Here is a 16,971-nt window from a genome sequence, read left to right as displayed (position 1 = left end):
GTTAGCTAATCCAAGTTTGTTATTTTAAAAGGCTAATTGATCATTAGAAAACCCTTTTGCAATTATGTTAGCACAGCCTAAAACTGTTGTTTTGATTAAAGAAGCAATAAAACTGGCCTTCTTTAGACTAGTTGAGTATCTGGAGCATCAGCATTTGTGGGTTCGATTACAGGCTCAAAATGGCCAGAAACAAATACCTTTCTTCTGAAACTCATCAGTCTCTTCTTGTTCTGAGAAATAAAGGCTATTCCATGTGAGAAATTGCCAATGAAGAACTGAAGATCCCGTACAATGATGTGTACTACTCCCTTCACAGAACAGCGCAAACTGGTTCTAACCAGAATAGAAAGAGGAGTGGGAGGCCCCGGTTCACAATTGAGCAAGAGGACAAGTACATTAGAGTGTCTAGTTTGAGAAACAAGTCCTCAACTGGCAGCTTCATTAAATAGTACCCGCAAAACACCAGTCTCAACATCAACAGTGAAGAGGTGACTCTGGGATAATGGCCTTCTAGGCAGAGTTCCTCTGTCCAGTGTCTGTGGTCTTTTGCCCATCTTAAACTTTTATTTTTATTGGCCAGTCTGAGATATGGCTTTTTCTTTGCAACTCTGCCTAGAAGGCCAGCATTCCGGAGTTGCCTCTTCACTGTTGATGTTGAGACTGGTGTTTTGCGGGTACTGTGTAAATCAATGTTGAGTCAATGGGTCAATGTAACTCAAACTCACAAATGCTGATTCTCCAGATACTCAACTAGTCTAAAGGAGGACAGTTTTATTGCTTCTTTAATCAGGACAACAGCTTTTAGCTGTGCTAAAATAATTGCAAAATGGTTTTCTAATGATCAATCAGCCTTTTAAAATTATAAACTTGGTTTAGCGAACACAACGTGCTATTGGAACATAGGAGTTGTCACGTCCTGACCTTAGTTCCTTTTTTATGTCTCTGTTTTAGTTTGGTCAGGGTGCGAGTTGGGGTGGGCATTCTATGTTCTGTAGTCTAGGTTTTGTATTTCTCTGTGTTTGGCCTGGTATGGTTCCCAATCAGAGGCAGCTGTCAATCGTTGTCTCTGATTGAGAACCATACTTAGGCAGCCTGTTTTCCCACTATGGGTGTGGGTAGTTGTTTTCTGTCTTTGTACCAGACAGACCTGTTTCGTTTGTGCTGCGGTGTTGGTTTTTGTTCTAGTGTTCAGTTTCTTTATTAAATCTACCATGAACACCTACCACGCTGCACCTTGGTCCGCTTTTCCTTCTTCCACCTACGACAACCATTACAGGAGTGATGGTTGCTGATAATGGGCCTCTGTATGCCTACGTAGATATTCCATAAACAATATGCCGTTTCCAGCTACAATAGTCATTTATAACATTAACAATGTCTACACTGTATTTCTGATGAATTTGATGTTATTTTAATGGACAAAAAATTTGCTTTTCTTTCAAAAACAAGGAAATGTCTAAGACACTACTGTTCAAAAGTTTGGGGTATGTAAATGTAATTCTGTTTTGAATTTTTATACATTTGCCAAAATGTCTAAACTGTTTTTGCTTTGTCATAATGGGGTATTTTGTGTAGATTGTGGGGAAAAAACAATTGAATACATTTGAAAAAAAGCTGTAATAAAATGTAGAAAAGGCTAAGGATTCTGAATACTTTCCGAATGCACTGTATGCTTGCAGGAGTTTGTATTGCATTCTGTGTATACTAGCTATTTGTGTAAATGTAACCTGTCCTTATTTCTGCAGGTACAATAGTGGCCAGCCTATCACCAAGGATGACTGTCGATTTTAAACCTGCCAGGGACTCTCACAATCCTTGACTGAAAACAATGCTGGAAATTACACCGCGGTCTTGACCAATAAAATAAGATAAGAAGAGAAGAGACGCTCTGTCTTGGTCAATGGTATATACCTCCTCCCCTATCCTCTCTACCATTCCTCTCTCACTACTTCTCTTCCTCTCCCCGCTCTCTTCACCCTCCCCTTTGTCCTTTCTCCTTTATACTGTACCTCTGTCTTAGACTTGAACTGTGTGTGGTGGATGAATCAGAATTAGTTGAGTAACATAAGTAATTAAGATGTCATATCTGCATGATATTATGTGATATGTTTTATTAGAATGTATTTCCAATACTCTAGTGTTGGCAGTTGTATTTCTTCCCTCAGCTTGGGCTCAGTCACTTGGGGCCCAGAGCGGGGAGATGTCAGGCTTGTCTTTTACATGTCTCTGGTGCTATGTAGAATATCAGAAAGGGAAGAGGTCAGGATGGAACATTATCTTCATGTGTGAATGTATCTGTTAAACCATGAAAAGGGATGGCGTGATTAAGGGGGAACCAATTACTTGTCTCCACAATGTCTGTGCACAAGTCACTGCCCTCGGTGAGCTTGTCCAGGAGTGGGGTCAAAAGGGGGTTCACTTGAGATGGGAGTATCTAGAGTTGACAATTGAGTTATGCCATTGGATGAGGTAATGGTTCTGTGCTATGAAGTACGAGGAACGAGATTAGAACCTCGTTTTAGGGACTAAACTGAACAATAATTTATAGCGAATGCTATCTGGCTATAGGATCTCTCTCTCTCTCTCTCTCTCTCTCTCTCTCTCTCTCTCTCTCTCTCTCTCTCTCTCTCTCTCTCTCTCTCTCTCTCTCTCTCTCTCTCTCTCTCTCTCTCTCTCTCTCTCTCTCTCTCTCTCTCTCTCTCTCTCTCTCTCTCTCTCTCTCTCTCTCTCTCTCTCTCTCTCTCTCTCTCTCTCTCTCTCTCTCTCTCTCTCTCTCTCTCTCTCTCTCTCTCTCTCTCTCTCTCTCTCTCTCTCTCTCTCTCTCTCTCTCTCTCTCTCTCTCTCTCTCTCTCTCTCTCTCTCTCTCTCTCTCTCTCTCTCTCTCTCTCTCTCTCTCTCTCTCTCTCTCTCTCTCTCTCTCTCTGTCTCTCTGTGTGTATGTTTTCCTTTGTGAACTGTTTCTAAGATCTGCGGTTCGTCATGTAAGTTGAGAGGGTTGTATCTTGGCTATAAAAGATCTTTGTACTTTTCTGATGTCACTTCCAATGGTTCATTAGAAATGGTGCATCGTTGAAAGTCAAATTGCTATTGCAAAGCTCTTATTATTAAAGATGTAGTTTAAGTATAACTCTGACTGTTGTGTGAAGTTTGTAACTCTCCTCATTTGGTAAAGCAGACATAAGCCACCACAGATGTCACCAGTGCTTCGTTCACACTGCACTCCCAGGGCCATGTGGAATTTGCACCTGTAAAGTCTTTGTTCATGCCTGCTCAGTATGTCCCCATATCATTGAGAAGGGGATTGTCATGGACACTGATGTCTACATGTATGGCAGCCCCACCCTCAGCAGCCCCACCCTCAGGTGCACAGCCCGTGGAATCCCCACCCCCGCACACATCCAATGGCAGTGGATGTCCAGAGAGGACTGCCCAATCATCTTCCAGTAAGTCTCACATTCTCTGTGTGTGCGTAACCTCACTCTGCTCCTCAGATGGTCATTGTCAACAGGTTTTTGATTCTGTGGAGGAAAAACAGCATTCTAGATGTTGATCAAAACATTAACTTGTTTTGGCTGGGGGCAGTATGGAGTAGCTTGGATGAATAAGGTGCCCAGAGTAAACTGCCTACTACTCAGGCCCAGTTGCTAATATATGCATAGTATTAGATATAATACTATTGGATAGAAAACACTCTGAAGTTTCTAAAACTGTTTGAATTATGTCTGTGAGTATAACATAACTCGTATGGCAGGCAAAACCCTGAGAAAAAATCCAACCAGGAAGTGGGAAATCTGAGGTTTGTAGTTTTTCAATTCTTTGACTATCGAATACACTGTGGTTATGGGGTCAAATTGCACTTCCCAAGGCTTCCACTAGATGTCAACAGTCTTTAGAACCTTGTTTGATGCTTCTACTGTGAAGGAGGAGGGAATGAGTCAGAGGTCTGGCAGTGGCATGAGCTGACCACCCGATTTCATGTGAGAGTTAGCTTGAGTGCCATTGCATTTCTGAAGACAAAGGAATTCTCCGGTTGGAACATTATTGAAGATTTATGATAACATCCTAAAGATTGCTTCTATACATCGTTTGACATGTTTTACGAACTGTAATATAACTTTTGGGATTTTTTGTCTGAACTAAGCGATCGCGCATTGAGCATTTGGATTACTGAGCTAAACGCGCAAACAAAAAGGAGGTATTTGGACATAAATGATTGACTTTATCGAACAAATCAAACATTTATTGTGGAACTGGGATTCCTGGGAGTGCATTCTGATGAAGATCATCAAAGGTAAGTGAATATAATGCTATTTCTGACTTCGGTTGATTCCACAACAATGGCTTGATTTGTTGTCTGAGCTCTGTACTCAGATTATTGCATGGTGTGCTTTTCGGGAAAGCTAATTTTAAATCTGACACAGCGGTTGCATTAAAGAGGTTAAGGATAAGTGTATCTATAATTCCATGCATAATAGTTGTATCTTTTATCAATGTTATGAGTATTTCGGTAAATTGATGTGGCTCTCTGCAAAATCACCGGATGATTTGGAACTACTGAACGTAACGCGCCAATGTATTCTCTGATTTTTGTATATAAATATGAACTTTATCGAACAAAACATACATGTATTGTGTAACATGAAGTCCTATGAGTGTCATCTGATGAAGATCATCTAAGGTTAGTGATTAATTTGATCTCTTTCTGCTTTTTGTGACCCCTCTCTTTGGCTGGAAAAATGGCTGTTTTTCTGTGACTAGGTGCAGACCTAACATAATCGTTTGGTGTGCTTTTGTCGTAAAGCCTTTTTGAAATCGCACACTGTGGTGGGATTAACAACAAGTTTATCTTTAAAATGATGTAAAATACTTCTGTTTGAGGAATTGTAATTATGAGATTTCTGTTTGAATTTGGCGCCCTGCACTTTCACTGGCTGTCATATCGATCCTGTTAGCGGGATTCAAGCCATAAGAAGTTTTAACAGAGACCATGCATGTGCCCTCTGACCTGCACCAGATAAGTGGATATGATTCATACTTCTCACAATAAGTTGCATGCATAGTTTAACACCAGGGTGAGTTAGACTGAGAAATACATGAAGACCAAGCTTATCTTTGTGTTTTTATTTGACTTACCTTTATTTTACCAGGAAAGTCAGTTAAGAACAAATTCTTATTTACAATGACTGCCTACCCCAGCCAAACCCTAACCCAGACGACGCTGAGCCAATTGTGCACCGCCCATGGGACTCCCAATCATGGCTGGTTGTGATACAGCCTGGAATCGAACCAGGATCTGTAGTGATGCCTCTAGCACTGAGATTCAGTGCTTTAGACCGCTGCGCCACTCAGGAGTGTTTGTATGATGTATATTTTCCATACGATCCCAGTACTCTCCATGGCTTATGCGTAGCCTTGTATTCAAGAGAACTTTGGTGATTGAGTATCTTGGGAAGATTGTGATTGGAGCTTAAGAATGGGTTGTGATTAGTGAATGGGCCCCTCAGGTATGCAGTAACGTGAGGATTGTTGAGAGAGTGGTTGCAGTGTATGGTCCAGTCCACAACACATACCATCAGTAAGGCCTTATCTTCAGCCTGCACATCCAAGCACTTCGTCAGTCCTGATCAGAGTTTCCTGTTCCCAGTACACTACTCTGTCTAAAGGCTTCTTCCTCCATCCTCCCTACCACCATCACAACAATCATCTCTGGCTCCCCGTTTTACAGATCATTTACATGTTCAGCTCTCTTTCTCTCTCTCCATCAATTTCTATGCTACTCTTTTCTCCTGCTCATTTGCTTGCGTTCTGGTCTCTACGTTAGTGGTAGGTGTTTGTTGACGTTCCTACCCACTCCAGTCTGTAAATAAATTACAAAACTCTGATGAAATAATCATCTGAGGAAAAGGGACCAATAAACCAATAGACCAGCGACCTACATATTGTACACTGCTCAAAAAAATAAAGGGAACACTAAAATAACACATCCTAGATTTAAATGAATGAAATATTCTTATTAAATACTATTTTATTTACATAGTTGAATGTGCTGACAACAATCACACAAATTATCAATGGAAATCAAATTTATCAACCCATGGAGTTCTGGATTTGGAGTCACACTCAAAATTAAAGTGGAAAATCACACTACCGGCTGATCCAACTTTGATGTAATGTCCTTAAAACAAGTCAAAATGAGGCTCAGTAGTGTGTGTGTGTGGCCTCCACGTGCCTGTATGACCTCCCTACAACGCCTGGGCATGCTCTTGATGAGGTGGCGGATGGTCTCCTGAGGGATCTCCTCCCAGACCTGGACTAAAGCATCCGCCAACTCCTGGACAGTCTGTGGTGCAACGTGGCATTGGTGGATGGAGCGAGACATGATGTCCCAGATGTTCTCAATTGGATTCAGGTCTGGGGAACGGGCGGGCCAGTCCATAGCATCAATGCCTTCCTCTTGCAGGAACTGCTGACACACTCCAGCCACATGAGGTCTAGCATTGTCTTGCCTTAGGAGGAACCCAAGGCCAACCGCACCAGCATATGGTCTCACAAGGGGTCTGAGGATCTCATCTCAGTACCTAATGGCAGTCAGGCTACCTCTGGCAAGCACATGGAGGTGTGCGGCCCCCTCAAAGAAATGCCACCCCACACCATGACTGACCCACCGCCAAACCGGTCATGCTGGAGAATGTTGCAGGCAGCAGAACGTTCTCCACAGCGTCTCCAGACTCTGTCACATGTGCTCAGTGTGAACCTACTTTCATCTGTGAAGAGCACAGGGCGCCAGTGGCGAATTTGCCAATCTTGGTGTTCTCTGGCAAATGCCAAACGTCCTGTTGGGCTGTAAGCACAACCCCCACCTGTGGACGTCGGGCCCTCACACCACCCTCATGGAGTCTGTTTCTGACCGTTTGAGCAGACACATGCACATTTGTGGCCTGCTGGAGGTCATTTTGCAGGGCTCTGGCAGTGCTCCTCCTGCTCCTCCTTGCACAAAGGCGGAGGTAGCGGTCCTGCTGCTGGGTTGTTGCCCTCCTACGGCCTCCTCCACGTCTCCTGATGTACTGGCCTGTCTCCTGGTAGCACCTCCATTCTCTGGACATTACGCTGACAGACACAGCAAACCTTCTTGCCACAGCTCGCATTGATGTGCCATCCTGGATGAGCTGCACTACCTGAGCCACTTGTGTAGGTTGTAGACTCCGCCTCATGCTACCACTAGAGTGAAAGCACCGCCAGCATTCAAAAGTGACCAAAACATCAGCCAGGAAGCATAGGAACTGATGTCACCTGCAGAACCAAATCAAATCAAATCAAATCAAATTTTGTCACATACACATGGTTAGCAGATGTTAATGCGAGTGTAGCGAAATGCTTGTGCTTCTAGTTCCGACAATGCAGTAATAACAAGTAATCTAAATAACAATTCCAAAACTACTGTCTTGTACACAGTGTAAGGGGATAAAGAATATGTACATAAGGATATATGAATGAGTGATGGTACAGAGCAGCATAGGCAAGATACAGTAGATGGTATCGAGTACAGTATGTACAAATGAGATGAGTATGTAAACAAAGTGGCATAGTTTAAAGTGGCTAGTGATACATGTATTACATAAGCATACAGTCGATGATATAGAGTACAGTATATACGTATGCATATGAGATTAATAATGTAGGGTAAGTAACATTATATAAGGTAGCATTGTTTAAAGTGGCTAGTGATATATTTACATCATTTCCCATCAATTCCCATTATTAAAGTGGCTGGAGTTGAGTCAGTGTCAGTGTGTTGGCAGCAGCCACTCAGTGTTAGTGGTGGCTGTTTAACAGTCTGATGGCCTTGAGATAGAAGCTGTTATTCAGTCTCTCGGTCCCAGCTTTGATGCACCTGTACTGACCTCGCCTTCTGGATGATAGCGGGGTGAACAGGCAGTGGCTCGGGTGGTTGATGTCCTTGATGATCTTTATGGCCTTCCTGTGACATCGGGTGGTGTAGGTGTCCTGGAGGGCAGGTAGTTTTTCCCCGGTGATGCGTTGTGCAGACCTCACTACCCTCTGGAGAGCCTTACGGTTGTGGGCGGTGCAGTTGCCATACCAGGCGGTGATACAGCCCACCAGGATGCTCTCGATTGTGCATCTGTAGAAGTTTGTGAGTGCTTTTGGTGACAAGCCAAATTTCTTCAGCCTCCTGAGGTTGAAGAGGCGCTGCTGCGCCTTCTTCACGATGCTGTCTGTGTGAGTGGACCAATTCAGTTTGTCTGTGATGTGTATGCCGAGGAACTTAACTTGCTACCCTCTCCACTACTGTTCCATCGATGTGGATAGGGGGGTGTTCCCTCTGCTGTTTCCTGAAGTCCACAATCATCTCCTTAGTTTTGTTGATGTTGAGTGTGAGGTTATTTTCCTGACACCACACTCCGAGGGCCCTCACCTCCTCCCTGTAGGCCGTCTCGTCGTTGTTGGTAATCAAGCCTACCACTGTGTCGTCCGCAAACTTGATGATTGAGTTGGAGGCGTGCGTGGCCACGCAGTCGTGGGTGAACAGGGAGTACAGGAGAGGGCTCAGAACGCACCCTTGTGGGGCCCCAGTGTTGAGGATCAGCGGGGAGGAGATGTTGTTGCCTACCCTCACCACCTGGGGGCGGCCCGTCAGGAAGTCCAGTACCCAGTTGCACAGGGCGGGGTCGAGACCCAGGGTCTCGAGCTTGATGACGAGCTTGGAGGGTACTATGGTGTTGAATGCCGAGCTGTAGTCGATGAACAGCATTCTCACATAGGTATTCCTCTTGTCCAGATGGGTTAGGGCAGTGTGCAGTGTGGTTGAGATTGCATCGTCTGTGGACCTATTTGGGCGGTAAGCAAATTGGAGTGGGTCTAGGGTGTCAGGTAGGGTGGAGGTGATATGGTCCTTGACTAGTCTCTCAAAGCACTTCATGATGACGGATGTGAGTGCTACGGGGCGGTAGTCATTTAGCTCAGTTACCTTAGCTTTCTTGGGAACAGGAACAATGGTGGCCCTCTTGAAGCATGTGGGAACAGCAGACTGGTATAGGGATTGATTGAATATGTCCGTAAACACACCGGCCAGCTGGTCTGCGCATGCTCTGAGGGCGCGGCTGGGGATGCCATCTGGGCCTGCAGCCTTGCGAGGGTTAACACGTTTAAATGTCTTTCTCACCTCGGCTGCAGTGAAGGAGAGACCGCATGTTTTCGTTGCAGGCCGTGTCAGTGGCACTGTATTGTCCTCAAAGCGGGCAAAAAAGTAATTTAGTCTGCCTGGGAGCAAGACATCCTGGTCCGTGACTGGGCTGGATTTCTTCCTGTAGTCCGTGATTGACTGTAGACCCTGCCACATGCCTCTTGTGTCTGAGCCGTTGAATTGAGATTCTACTTTGTCTCTGTACTGGCGCTTAGCTTGTTTGATAGCCTTGCGGAGGGAATAGCTGCACTGTTTGTATTCGGTCATGTTACCAGACACCTTGCCCTGATTAAAAGCAGTGGTTCGCGCTTTCAGTTTCACACGAATGCTGCCATCAATCCACGGTTTCTGGTTAGGGAATGTTTTAATCGTTGCTATGGGAACGACATCTTCAACGCACGTTCTAATGAACTCGCACACCGAATCAGCGTATTCGTCAATGTTGTTATCTGACGCAATACGAAACATCTCCCAGTCCACGTGATGGAAGCAGTCTTGGAGTGTGGAGTCAGCTTGGTCGGACCAGCGTTGGACAGACCTCAGCGTGGGAGCCTCTTGTTTTAGTTTCTGTCTGTAGGCAGGGATCAACAAAATGGAGTCGTGGTCAGCTTTTCCGAAAGGGGGGCGGGGCAGGGCCTTATATGCGTCACGGAAGTTAGAGTAACAATGATCCAAGGTCTTTCCACCCCTGGTTGCGCAATCGATATGCTGATTAAAATTTAGGGAGTCTTGTTTTCAGATTAGCCTTGTTAAAATCCCCAGCTACAATGAATGCAGCCTCCGGATAAATTGTTTCCAGTTTGCAGAGAGTTAAATAAAGTTTGTTCAGAGCCATCGATGTGTCTGCTTGGGGGGGGATATATACAGCTGTGATTATAATCAAAGAGAATTCTCTTGGTAGATAATGCGGTCTACATTTGATTGTGAGGAATTCTAAATCAGGTGAACAGAAGGATTTGAGTTCCTGTATGTTTCTTTCATCACACCATGTCACGTTGGCCATGAGGCATACGCCCCCGCCCCTCTTCTTGCCAGAAAGATGTTTGTTTCTGTCAGCGCGATGCGTGGAGAAACCCGTTGGCTGCACCGCTTCGGATAGAGTCTCTCCAGTGAGCCATGTTTCAGTGAAGCAAAGGACGTTAGTCTCTGATGTCCCTCTGGAATGCTACCCTTGCTCGGATTTCATCAACCTTGTTGTCAAGAGACTGGACATTGGCAAGAAGAATGCTAGGGAGTGGTGCACGGTGTGCCCGTCTCCGGAGTCTGACCAGAAGACCGCCTCGTTTCCCTCTCTTTCGGAGTCGTTTTTTTGGGTCGCTGCATAGGATCCACTCCGTTGTCCTGTTTGTAAGGCAGAACACAGGGTCCGCGTCGCGAAAAACATATTCTTGGTCGTACGGATGGTGAGTTGACGCTGATCTTATATTCAGTAGTTCTTCTCGACTGTATGTAATGAAACCTAAGATGACCTGGGGTACCAATGTAAGAAATAACACGTAAAAAAACAAACTGCATAGTTTCCTAGGAACGCGAAGTGAGGCGGCCATCTCTGTCGGCGCCGGAAGAGGTGACCACTCCTTTATTGGGGGTGTCTTGCTAATTGCCTATAATTTCCACCTGTTGTCTATTCCATTTGCACAACAGCATGTGAAATTTATTGTCAATCAGTGTTGCTTCCGAAGTGGACAGTTTGATTTCACAGAAGTGTGATTGACTTGGAGTTACATTGTGTTGTTTAAGTGTTCCCTTTATTTTTTTGAGCAGTGTATTTATAAAGATCCTGGTCATCTTTTTACATTTGTGTGTGAATGTTTGTATGTGCTTATATGGATCTTCTGTGTCTGATTATAGCAGTGTCAGTTGAGTGATCTTGGTTTTGTCCTGCAGGTCAGGAGTGGTGAACTCTGGGGTCAAGCTGGAGGGCTGTATCAAATGGAGGGACATCAGCAATAACACAGGGCAGAAGAATCCTATCGATGGAATTACCGTGAACACAGATCACTTTCACAAGGTCAACACCATTCCTTCCTCTCTAAGTGATCTCAGTCATTTGTGATATCAATGAATCATTAAAATAACATTATAGCTCATGTTTATCTGCAGACTGTGTTCTCTAAAGATCCAGAAAGCCAAGATCCACGCCCTCTACAGATGCCTGCCTAACAAAGCGGGACAAGATTCACAAATCATCCTTTTCCATTTGACACGTAAGCTTCCTTTTGTGTCTTCTGTTCTTTTGGAGGGGCAGGTGCTCGACGTGAACACCCCCAGCAATAATCAAATTGTCCTGTACCCACATTTATGCATATACAGTGCCTTGCGAAAGTATTCGGCCCCCTTGAACGTTGCGACCTTTTGCCACATTTCAGGCTTCAAACATAAAGATATAAAACTGTATTTTTTTTGCGAAGAATCAACAACAAGTGGGACACAATCATGAAGTGGAACGACATTTATTGGATATTTCAAACTTTTTTAACAAATCAAAAACTGAAAAATTGGGCGTGCAAAATTATTCAGCCCCCTTAAGTTAATACTTTGTAGCGCCACCTTTTGCTGCGATTACAGCTGTAAGTCGCTTGGGGTATGTCTCTATCAGTTTTGCACATCGAGAGACTGAAATCTTTTCCCATTCCTCCTTGCAAAACAGCTCGAGCTCAGTGAGGTTGGATGGAGAGCATTTGTGAACAGCAGTTTTCAGTTCTTTCCACAGATTCTCGATTGGATTCAGGTCTGGACTTTGACTTGGCCATTCTAACACCTGGATATGTTTATTTTTGAACCATTCCATTGTAGATTTTGCTTTATGTTTTGGATCATTGTCTTGTTGGAAGACAAATCTCCGTCCCAGTCTCAGGTCTTTTGCAGACTCCATCAGGTTTTCTTCCAGAATGGTCCTGTATTTGGCTCCATCCATCTTCCCATCAATTTTAACCATCTTCCCTGTCCCTGCTGAAGAAAAGCAGGCCCAAACCATGATGCTGCCACCACCATGTTTGACAGTGGGGATGGTGTGTTCAGCTGTGTTGCTTTTACGCCAAACATAACGTTTTGCATTGTTGCCAAAAAGTTCAATTTTGGTTTCATCTGACCAGAGCACCTTCTTCCACATGTTTGGTGTGTCTCCCAGGTGGCTTGTGGCAAACTTTAAACAACACTTTTTATGAATATCTTTAAGAAATGTCTTTCTTCTTGCCACTCTTCCATAAAGGCCCGATTTGTGCAATATACGACTGATTGTTGTCCTATGGACAGAGTCTCCCACCTCAGCTGTAGATCTCTGCAGTTCATCCAGAGTGATCATGGGCCTCTTGGCTGCATCTCTGATCAGTCTTCTCCTTGTATGAGCTGAAAGTTTAGAGGGACGGCCAGGTCTTGGTAGATTTGCAGTGGTCTGATACTCCTTCCATTTCAATATTATCGCTTGCACAGTGCTCCTTGGGATGTTTAAAGCTTGGGAAATCTTTTTGTATCCAAATCCGGCTTTAAACGTCTTCACAACAGTATCTCGGACCTGCCTGGTGTGTTCCTTGTTCTTCATGATGCTCTCTGCGCTTTTAATGGACCTCTGAGACTATCACAGTGCAGGTGCATTTATACGGAGACTTGATTACACACAGGTGGATTGTATTTATCATCATTAGTCATTTAGGTCAACATTGGATCATTCAGAGATCCTCACTGAACTTCTGGAGAGAGTTTGCTGCACTGAAAGTAAAGGGGCTGAATAATTTTGCAAGCCCAATTTTTCAGTTTTTGATTTGTTAAAAAAGTTTGAAATATCCAATAAATGTCGTTCCACTTCATGATTGTGTCCCACTTGTTGTTGATTCTTCACAAAAAAATACAGTTTTATATCTTTATGTTTGAAGCCTGAAATGTGGCAAAAGGTCGCAAAGTTCAAGGGGGCCGAATACTTTCGCAAGGCACTGTATATTTTAGCATAGGCCTTTATTTTCTGCAAAATCACACTCATCAAGATAGCTAGCTATGCTTTTGGAACAATCTAAATGGGCTAGTTTGATGGGCAATTCATTTAAATAACCAGGGAGAACATACTAAAAGTGAATTAAAAATGTAATAATAAAAAAATGCCTCCAATCTGAAGGTGCACTTTTCTCAGAGGGCAAAAGGGCAGATGCTCAGAACCCTTAGACCTCTATCTGTGCATGTGCCTGATCGTGCATTAGAACACCTCATGATTGTGTGTGCGCTTGAGCATGTGATTATTGACTCTACAGTTGGTGTTTAGCTGAGTGTGTCTCCGTCCCAGTAGCCCATTGAGCAGGACCAGGTTATTCTGAGGTGTAAGGCAGACCGGCTGATCTATGGAAAGCTAGCCTGGTTCCGTGTGGGGAATGTGTCTGACCGAGAGCAGGTCCCAGCCATGCAGCGCTGTCAGGCACTGTTCCTGTCCCAGAGGCCCCTATCCCAGGCTGTCCTGTCTGGCCTGCAGGGCACCAACGTCACACTTGAGCTGCCCCCAACTGTGGCTCGGGGGGATCAGGGGGTATATGCCTGCCAGGTGGAGAACATCAAGACTTGGGAGAGGACCTGCCTCCACCGACACCTCACCCTCAGAGGTACTGATCTGTACCTGGACCATATTTATGGTCCACAATTACTTGGACCACTCTAACAGGTCCTTAACCAAAGTTCTTTCATGGGCACCACATATTTCCAGATCTAGTCTAGTGTTTGGGAGAATCTTTAGTATTTTCTACTTGTTTTTGTAGCTCTCAAGGCAGTGAGGATCCTGAAAAATTTGACAGACCAGAGTGAATGTCAGCGCCATGACCATGCTAATATGTGAGGTGACCGGGACACCCACCCCGACAGTGACGTGGACCAAACACAACCAAAAATTGGTGGAGGGCTCAGGTAAGGGGATAGCCCAATGCTTAATAATACCACTTCTGTCAGGAGGAAGGGCCCAAAATTCACCCAACTTATTGTGGGAAGCTTGTGGAAGGCTACCAGAAACGTTTGACCCGAGTTAAACAATTTAAAGGCAATGCTACCAAATACTAATTGTTTATGTAAACTTCTGACCCACTGGGAATGTGATGAAAGAAATAAAGGCTGAAATAAATAATTCTCTCTACTATTATTCTGACATTTCACATTCTTAAAATAAAGTGGTGATCCTAAAACTGTGAATTTTTACTGGGATTAAATGTCAGAAATTGTGAAACTGAGTTTAAATGTATTTGGCTAAGGTGTATGTAAGCTTCCGATTTCAACTGTATATCCACCACAGCGCTTCAAAATGTATGACGTGTGATGTAAACTAACCACTGTATTTGTTATGATATGTATGATTTGACTAAATTCTCAATTTAACCCCATGCACAGAGTTGAGTGGGAGGAGCACCTGACCGTGGAGGAACTGCTCAGCTACAGTTTCCAGGTGGCCAAGGGCATGGAATTCCTCTCCTCTCGCAAGTGCAACCATCGGGACCTGGCAGCTAGGAACATCCTGCTCTCAGAGAACAATATTGTAAAGATCTGTGACTTTGGTCTGGCCAGAGACGTCTACAAAGATCCCGACTACGTCCGTATGAGCAAGAGGAGATGAATAGTCTGGACCAACAGCCTAGCCAGTCTACATCATGTGGTTTCATCCATTTTTGTAGATTGTTCTTGCCTCTCAATTGTACAGTTTTATTACAATCATTTTTGCATTTGTAATAGTTATTAGCTTATTTTATTGAAACCAATATCTACTTTACTAAACTTGTAAATGTAACTTTTTATAAAACAAATATACAGTATGTGCGTTCGTGTACTGTCTGTCAAATTTATCCTGAGGTGACAATACGTTCCCAGCCTTGGCTATTCTGCATGTGTATTCTGCTGGCACAGCTCAGAATGGTGAGGGCAATGTTCTTTACATCTTAATTCATGCAGATACAATACCTGTACAACTACTTTGGAGCCTTGATACTAAATGTGCCCATGTTTGTAACTGTTTTGTGTTCAGTTATTTGTTGGGAGTGGGCATCTTTACTAGTATCTGAGGTTTATTTGACCTCTGACCCACAATGTGCCAAGAAGTAAAGCTGAAAATGTTCTGACTATTTATTACAACCCACCATTTAAGATGAGTTCAAAGAACAGAATCGCTACATAACCTTGAGGACATCTCGGAGCATGTAATTGCGCACACACACTCCTGTAACAGTGCATTCTCACTACCACAGCAGTCAGAGCTGCTGGTGACTGTGGATCTGTTAAAGAGGATAGAGGTGCTTCCCTAGGAGTGTGTGTGTGTAAGTGTTCTTGAATGAATATTTGTCCTCAATCAACAACCGCACTCTGTTTCTTTAATTATAGCATACCGGAGGAAATGTTTTGCAGCTTAAGAGCTCGTTTTCCACTTCCACACAAACTACTGTGGAGTAAATATACAGCATCAAAACTCTCATCCGTCTGTTAGTCGGAACTCTGAGCCGTAATTCTGCAGGATCTAGTAGTTCCGTTTTATGGGTTTCAGGCAACTGTATGCAGTTCCACTCATTGACTATAGATGCCTCTGTACCTCTGCTGTTTTAATGGAGAACACACATCTACTGTACATGCCTTACTCTGGTCCTGTGAGGAACTGGTGTGCAGTTTATAATGTACACGCATGCGTGCGTGTCTGTGAACCCGTGTGTGTCTGTCGTTCTGTGATTATGTCAGAATTCCGGTAATGTCTATAGTTTGGTAAAATACTAAAAGAAAAGCTGCAAATGTGTCGATGCAAATGTGTTTGTTGGTCAGTGGTTTAAAAAGTACCCAATAGTCATACTTGAGTAAAAGTAAAGATACCTTAATAGAAAATGAAGTGAAAGTCATCCAGTAAAATACTACTTGAGAAAAAGTATAAGTATTTGGTCTTAAATATACTTAAGTATAAAAAGTAAATGTATGAATAATAAAGATTCCTTATATTAAGCAAACCAGACTAATCCTTTAATTTTTTAAATATATTTTTTTACAGGTAGCCAGGGGCAGATTCCGACATAATTTACAAACAAAGCATTTGTGTTTAGTGAGTCTGCCAGATCAGAGTCATTAGGAATGACCAGGGATGTTCTCTTGATAAGTGTGTGAATTGGACCATTTCCTGTCCTGCTAAGCAAGCCTGTGAAGCAACACAAACGTAGGCACAGACACATGCATGCACACACGTACAATAACATACGTACTATACACACACGTACACACAGATTTGCTATTTTAGATATGTGGTGGAGTAGGGGCCCGAGAGCACACAGTATGTTGTGAAATCTGTGCATGTATTGTAATGTTAAGATTGCATAAACTGCCTTAATTCTGGTGGACCACAAGAAGAGTAGCTGCTGCCTTGGCAGCATCTAATGGGGATCCCTAATAAATGCAAATACAATGCCCCTTTCAAAAGATGTAGAACTAAGAACAGATATAGCCCTTGCTTCACTCCAGACTTGACTGCCCTTGACCAGCACAAAAACATCCTGTGGTGTACTGCAGTAGCATCGAATAGTCCCCACGATATGCAACTTTTCAGGGAAGTCAGGAACCAATATACACAGTCAGTTAGGAAAGCAAAGGCTAGCTTTATCAAACATAAATTTGTATCCTGCAGCACTAATTCCAAAAAGTTTTGGGACACAAGTTCATGGAGAATAACAGCACCTCCTCCCAGCAGCCCACTGCACTGTGGCTAGGAAACATTGTCACCACCGATAAATCCACGATAATCGAGAATTTCAAGAAGCATTTCTCCACGGCTGGCCATGCTT

At 43.7% G+C, this 16,971-nt stretch overlaps 1 long non-coding RNA gene across 2 annotated transcripts; it reads left to right on the top strand.

Moving 5' to 3' along the window:
- Positions 1 to 2,936: 2,936 nt before the first annotated feature.
- On the top strand, positions 2,937 to 16,038 carry LOC118964644. 2 transcript variants are annotated; one of them, XR_005051859.1, is made up of 6 exons: positions 2,937 to 3,443; positions 11,090 to 11,213; positions 11,306 to 11,409; positions 13,479 to 13,785; positions 13,939 to 14,083; positions 14,558 to 16,038. It is a non-coding gene; the product is annotated as an uncharacterized LOC118964644 (long non-coding RNA). The 2 variants fall into 2 exon arrangements; XR_005051858.1 differs by having other exon boundaries at positions 13,476 to 13,785.
- The last annotated feature ends 933 nt before the right edge of the window (positions 16,039 to 16,971 follow it).

This window comes from Oncorhynchus mykiss, chromosome 5 (assembly GCF_013265735.2).
Source record: "Oncorhynchus mykiss isolate Arlee chromosome 5, USDA_OmykA_1.1, whole genome shotgun sequence".
NCBI lineage: Eukaryota > Metazoa > Chordata > Actinopteri > Salmoniformes > Salmonidae > Oncorhynchus > Oncorhynchus mykiss.
This window is presented reverse-complemented; position numbering and strand designations above follow the sequence as displayed.